Raw genomic sequence first — 7,493 nt, 5'->3', positions numbered from 1 at the left:
GGACCCGGCCAGGGACCCTGCCAACGAGCGATCGGGGGGTCTGACCTTGTGGGGGGACGAAGGGGAAGCGGAGCTCACTCTGCGACGGCCCCAGCCACGTCCCGGGGAAGCCTCGGGGCGATTGACGATCGAGCGACCCTCAGACAGGCGAGGAACCCGGGGCCGCAAGGTGCGTTCGAAGTGTCAATGATCAATGTGTCCTGCAATTCACACTAATTCTCGCAGCTAGCTGCGTTCTTCATCGACGCACGAGCCGAGTGATCCACCGCCAAGAGTCACAGGCAACTTTTCGAAAACGTTCTCCCACCTGCGGGCGCAGGAGAGGTGGGAGGAAGGCGACGCCGTCCGTCCATCGCCGACGGAACGGGCGCCCCGTTCAAGGCTTGCCCTCTGGGAGCCCAGTCTCGCCCCTTATCCTCCCTCACATGCCATTAAAACCTAGCATTCCCCTAAACCTTATCTATAATCACTGACTTGTGTAATATCATAAAATGGATCACTTTCGCAAAATTGTGTACATACTTCATTCTCTTGACTTTCATTTTGTGCAAATGTAATCTTCAGAATGCCCCTACGCCTTGTGAACAATTTTTCCCACTGGCCTGCACCTTCTTAGGAGAATACATTTTCAGTTTTGTCGTTATTTCCTCACGTGTGTTCACCAGTACCTCACAGGCTGATATCCCTTGACATCTCTGTTTGTGTTAGAAGCTGGCTTTTCTACAGTAACTATTTTATCACTTTTTTAAAAATGCCTTTTATTAATCTAAATCTCATAGAGACCGGAATTCATCCTTTCCTGAATCAGAAAAAAAAACAAAGTACTTAACATTCCCCTTTCTCCGTTTTTGGCCTGATCCTCATTACAGCTCCGGTTGCCCCTGGTACAGCATTTTCATAACAGAATATCTATTCTTAATTTCCTCTCTTCAAATCCGACTATGATGAGGTGACAATTTAGGATCTGTAGCCTCTGAAGTTTACAAAACACGTTGTTTCTTCAACTATTCTACCCAGTGGCGTAACAAAACTTGAGGGGGCCCCCCTGCAAAGCACATGGAGGGGGCCCCCCTCCCCCGGCGGCACGGCCCTCCATCTACCACTTTGCCCTACCACCCAGAAATCTAGCATATTTTGATTTGAAACCTCCAACATTTAAATGAAATGCCTCTATATTGTCTTTCTCTACGTTCTAATGAGAAAGTGGGAAACACTCTTAACATACAAGCTATGCCATTTGTAACAATACTGTCAAAAGCAGATTATTTAACTGAGGCAGCAATCAGAACAATGCCAAGGAGCGGTCCTATTGTCTCAGGAACTGCCTATGGCTGAAAAACAAAGAACAACTATGAAGGGTCTGAAATAGAATTGCCAATACCTTGAAACTTTGAAAGACCAACCCAAACCTGCAATTCCATAAAAACTCGACTGACCATATACATGAGAAGTACACAAGCTATAACTCAGTATCCTGCAAAAGTCAAGAGAAATAGACTGGTGGATTATCTGCATGCCACACACTTGCGACTGTCAAGGGTTGTGCATAATAATAACGTGAACTGAGGAAGCAATTTCAATCATAATGTCTTTATTAGTAAGCACTGCAAAACAGGCAGGCAAACAAGGCTGAGCAAGAAAACTGTTTGGATGCTTCAGAACATTGATGCAGATGTTTGTCTGTTTTAATTTATCATTTCTGTAGTGTAAACAATGCTAAATACAGGATTTAAGTTACACGTATTACAGACAAGTGCATGCAATACACCATAAATACACACTGCATGTACAATAAAAACAAACCATATCAGCAAGTACCTAATGACAATCTATACAAACTGTAGTTAGTAAAGCAAAAGAAAAAGTGCAAATACTTTCAAAGTGCAAAATAAAGAAATCACCAGTCCAGCAATATACAAAAATCAAGCATGTTTTGTAAAACAATCCAACTTTCTTCTTGCATCAAGGTGAAAATACTTTCAAAGTGCATGGCAAAAACAAGTCCAGCAGCTTCCCTCACAAGGACTGACCTGAACCACCAGACTGGGCCTTAGTTCATAACAAACAGAGGCCTCAGACCTCAGTGTGTTAACACTGGCGGTATTTACAATTTACTAAGAGTATAGGCACGCCTGCTAAATTACAGATTCACCATTGCCTCCAAATGGGTCTATTGTCACGTGTGACACCGCCAGCCAGGCCTGGATTTTAAGCCAACAGCGCCTTGCGTTCTGGGAGTTGTGCTGTGACCATCTAAGTAAGGGGTTAAACATTCCAGCATGCAAAGTGTTGTTGGATAAAAGCTACCAATGGACACGACATGGTGCCAATGCCACTTGGCAGCTATGTTTTATACAAGCACAAGGGGATGTTTAATTTCCTCAACACATGCTGCAGAAGTCTGGCGTCAAATAGCAAACACGTTGTGCGGAGAACCCAGAAACGTGCTGTGTTTAGCCCCCGTATATGGACCTGAGGTATCATTCTCTAAGAGACCCAGTGGTAAAAGCCCACACTTGTCTCTAATGCATGTTAGTGCCAGGTAGTGGTCGAAGTGGGGGAAAAAAAGTAGATGAACTGTGGGAGGAGAATCAGAGGGCAGGAATAACCAATGGATTGGGTCAGTGGGTGGAGTGAGAGGTGAGCAAAATATCCCAATTTTTAGTATTCGTTTCCCATTTCACTAACCGGTTGCAGCTTATTACATTATTTAATTTAACCAATATATACACATGTTTATTTAAGGTTAAATATGTGTTATTGACATTAAAATACATTCACAAAGTGGGATACATTTCCAATCACAGAATGTCCCAAATATCCTTAAAAGTGGAATCGCAAGCCATTTATCTCCCAGCCATGGAGTTTCTGTCATCAGCACTTCTCCTCCCTTTTTCCACAAGAGCAGTTGAAATGAAATGAAATGAATGAAATTAAATAGCATTTATAAAGCGCACGGTTACCTGAAGGCATCCCAGCGCTACGGTAGAAACCGCACTAAGCTGTGGCAATCAATTAGGGAAAAGCCAGGTTTTGAGCCTCCTGCGGAAGACAGTGTGGTCTGGCTCTTTACGTAGCTGAAGCGGCAAGGAGTTCCAGAGTTTAGCGGCGTTGTAAGAGAAGAGCCGGCCGCCACTTCTGGACCTCTTGATTCTGGGAACAGATGCCAGGTGGAGGTCATTTGAACGTAACCGCCTGTTGGCTTGGTAGGGCTGGACAAAGGAAGAAATGATAGCCGGTCCCACACCCCCTAGCATCTTATGGGTGGTGCAGAGGGCTTTAAAGTGGACTCTTTCCTGAATAGAAAGCCAATGTAAAGACCTAAGTGCAGCTTTGGCTGACTGGCGGCTTGGAGTACCCTCATGAATCCTTGCGGCACAATTTTGCATGATTTGAAGTGTCTTAAAGACCGCACAGGGAGCACCGAGATAAAGAGCGTTGCCATAGTCCAGGCGGGATAAAACAAGTGCCTGGACCACGAGATTTCTTGCTTGAGGGGGTAGCAAAGGCAACACTTTACACAGAAGTCTTAGAATACCGAAGTAGGAGGCAACAACTTTCCTTGTTTGGGTTTAAAAGCTAAGCTCAGAATCAAGCCAGAAACCCAAACGCTTTATTTTGGATTTGGGGATAGGCACAGGGCCCATACATGCTGGCCAGATAGAGGAAACCTCGAGGGGGGAGGGATTACTGAGCAACATAAGCTCGGTCTTATCACCGTTCAGTTTTAGATGAGAATGGCACATCAACCTCATCGCGTCCTCGAGGCCTGGGCCAAGACAAGTAGGTGAACTGCTTTAGTAGTTAAATGCCACCACTAATTGAGTGTCGTCGACATATGTAAATATATGCACCCCAAAGGGTAGAACAATGTCCGCGAGAGAAGCCATATCAACATTAAAGAGAGTGGGACTCAGGGACGACCCCTGAGGCACTCCACAATCAAGGGGCCTAGGGCTTGAAATGGCCTCGCCCCCTCGAAGACCTGGAAGGATCTACCCTCGAGGAAAGAGCACAGCCAATTCAGGGCTCTTCCTGTCACACCCAGATCTTTGAGTCGATGCATTAGGATACAGTGATTAACCATATCAAATGCCGCGCTGAGATCTAACAATATCACGGCTAGAGAACCACCTGCATCAAGAATCCTTCTAGAGTCTTCCGCGACTGCCATTAAGGCTGTTTCAGTCCCTTAAGAGGGGCGAAACCCAGTTTAGGATGGATGCAGGAGTTTTCCAGCTTCAAGATGCCTAGAGAGAGAGTTAACACATGAATGGCCAAATATCCTAGTTTGCAAATGTTTTCCACATAACTATGGCTTTGCCATATTTGCCACATAATACATCATCTGCTGCATAATCTGACGATTTTAACTAATAAATTGTTTATAGCTCAAACACATCAAAAGTTACTAAAAAATGTGACTTGTGCTGCTGTGAAGTGGAGGGCCCTTTGCAAAGGTTGACTGGTCACCTTTCTCATTGCTGCAGTTGTATGTTCCACTAGTACTAATAAGGAAAAATCTTTGAAGAGACTGTTAGCATGTGTAAAACTTTCAAAATAATAAAGTATCAGAAAATGTACAGCACCACTAATACCAGTGTAGGGTATCAGAGCACTTTACATCACACATATTACACAGAGACAATCATTCATATGTGTGTAAATCACTGTGTAGGAAATGTTACATAAGACAAAGGATTACAAGGTGTAGGAGTCACATGACAACCATACTAGTAGGCAGCATAGTTTAATAGTGATTGGTCTGCAGAAACACAAACTCAGAATTAAAAACATAATACCATGGTTAGGGGTTCTCTTTAATAATCATAATTGATTTCTACCCAAATGAACCCTTTTTTGCAACATTAGGATAATCGAAGACTGGGGAAAAAAACATAACACTCTAATTTATACCTGAGAGTTTGCATGCAGCTCTTACATGACAGTTAATAGCTCACTGTTCTATGTTAGGATTTTAACTTATTAACTGCAAGTAACAATAGGGTCTCTCTGACAAAAGCAGTAATCCACTGACCTATTCATATTATGTGCACTTTGTGATATGCATGGCACATGTTCTTAGCAGCATGCACATTACACCTCTGCCATTCCTTTTCATGAGTCAAACCTTCCACTAGACGAAACACCATCTCTCTCTACTAAGAACATTAATCTCTGGAGTGATCAAGACATTTTTATTGTTGCCCAAAAATGTTGGAGGCCAGGAAGGAGGCAGCAAGTGCTTTTAAAACCATAATATACTTACAAACACGACACCCCCACCTGAAGTTAGCACCCGGTGCGGTCGTACTGCCCTAGAACCACGCTGCTCAAGTGTCCTGTGACCTCAGTGACAGAGTCACTGCCACTCTATGGCGTGCTGCTTCATAGGTCTGTCCCCAACACTGGAGGTGAACTTCATGGATGGTGGTGGACAGGCCTTCAAGGTTAATCCACACTTGCCACCGCTAGGGTCCACCTGCTGGTGCTAAGACACCAGGGCTTTTAAGATCTTGCGGCACCTTCTAAGGTGTAGCACAGGAATGTGCTCCCTCAGGAGAGTGGTCTGGGAGCCTGGTCATTAAGGAGGAACCTGGTTCACCAGTTCCACTTCAGCAGCTCTGACCATAGCCCCACATCCTCTCCCCCACTGAACACCATACTGCCCCACTGGCAGAAACTTGCACTGCACTGACCACTATATATACCTGGATGTGACTCAATTCTAATTACGCACTAGACAAGAGCAATATGCTGCCTAAAAAAAATTAACATCCTAGAAAAAGCAAACACTCATAGGGAATGCAAGATTAAGTAAAGCATGTGAAATGTAAGCAGGAACAACATGGTTACCTTTTTCCTATTACACTCATTATTCTGAAATTAGTGAAGGTAAGGCCATGACTACAGGGCCCGGAAGGGACCCGTTTCAGTGCCCATTGCTTATATTCTTTCAAAGCATAGGCAGTATGGTTTAAAAAGACCACAGTCGCTGTACACATTTTGTTTTCCAATTCACCCATCAAGCAGGTATTGCAGTACCTCCAGGCAAGGTGCACTTTCCCACACAGTCACAGGGAAAACTATGTTGTTCAAAGAGAGAGGAGTAAACAAAAGTATCACTTCACTGGCAAACACTGTAAAGTGGCGCTAATGTGTTTAGGTGTAAATAAATCAATCTGGCCACCTTGCAACCACTCTGTCTTGCTTTAATTAGTTATTTATTTTTCACATTTGGAATGTTTTATTTCTCTCCACCGGAAGCTGCACTTGTGTCAGAAAAAGACAACGTTTCCAGCATAAATGTTATTCTTTTATGGATCCATTTCACAGGAGAGCAAATAAACGAAAGGAGGAAAGAGAGGGTAATACCCGTTTCTTGAAGTCTTGGTTTTCACTAACTGAGGAGCGAGACAGAAAGAGAGGGAAGACTCGGAGGCTTAGAGGCAGTAACCGTGGTGTACGCCCACAGTTTAATTTATGGGGACTTGGGGAGGCTGAAGAGGCTTGCTTGCAGGCGCAGCCGTCTCCCTCTGCTTAGAGTGAGGGGGCCCCTGGAGCGTGCCCCCCCACCCCATCCCGCACCGCGGGGGCTGCGGGGGCCTGTGTTACGCCCCTGATTCTACCTAATACACCACCCACTAAAGACCTTTTAATGACTACCATATCTAAAATAGGACGGTGACAAAACTCTGGAGATAGGATAGCCTCTGAAACCCTTGGGCTGGAGAGAATTTTAAAAAAGTAGCTTGCCCGAGTTAAAGATTACATGAATGCGTAATTATTCTGAAACGTGGAAGAGACACAAACATAAATGGCTGCCATTAAGGCAGATTATCTGTGTCCATTTATAACCTACTCCTTGATGGCCGTCAGTTGTCCCTGTCCACAAGTATTAAGCTAATATGCTTTCTAAAATATTTGCTGGGTGCTGCGTTCATGATACCTGTGGGACACTGTGGCCGCCTTAAATCAACAACCACAAAAGAAGCACTGATGCACATACTTAGGAGATATGAAATGCCTAGCCTTTACCACACTGTTGCATGTGATGTGTCTTCCCAGTATGAGAGTGTCCCGCAGCAGAGGGACCTGTGTGCTGTCCCCAGAATTAAAATGTTTGCAGCATTTCTTCCAGCGTCTTTGCGCATGCCCTCACTTAGTGAAATTCTCTGACATCAGAATACTGCTCGCGCTTCAATTTACTGAGACTCTTTAACCGCATAGGCCTCAAAAGAGATTACCCTTTTTTGTGATTTCTTAAAAGACATATCTCGACAAAATAGAACCACAAATTGGCAGACCTAAAAAAGATTTGATCAAACATTTTAATAAACTGCAAATCATTTAGGTTTAAGTAATATCATATAACAAGTAATAGTGTTGTTACTTCATGTTGAAGCCACTTCAAATTCTTATAAACACTTTTCATTTAAAAAGAGTAACTGCAAATGAAAGACCTGATTCTCAAAGTCATTTCCACACTTAGG

General features: G+C 43.9%; 1 pseudogene; it reads right to left on the bottom strand.

The window, feature by feature from the left end:
• Window positions 1-133: 133 nt before the first annotated feature.
• Window positions 134-277, bottom strand: LOC146870850 (5.8S ribosomal RNA; annotated as a pseudogene).
• Window positions 278-7,493: the final 7,216 nt, after the last annotated feature.

Source organism: Triturus cristatus, chromosome 1_1 (assembly GCF_964204655.1).
Source record: "Triturus cristatus chromosome 1_1, aTriCri1.1, whole genome shotgun sequence".
Lineage (NCBI taxonomy): Eukaryota > Metazoa > Chordata > Amphibia > Caudata > Salamandridae > Triturus > Triturus cristatus.
The sequence above is the reverse complement of the archived record's forward strand: the minus strand, read 5'-3'. Positions and strand labels throughout refer to the sequence as shown.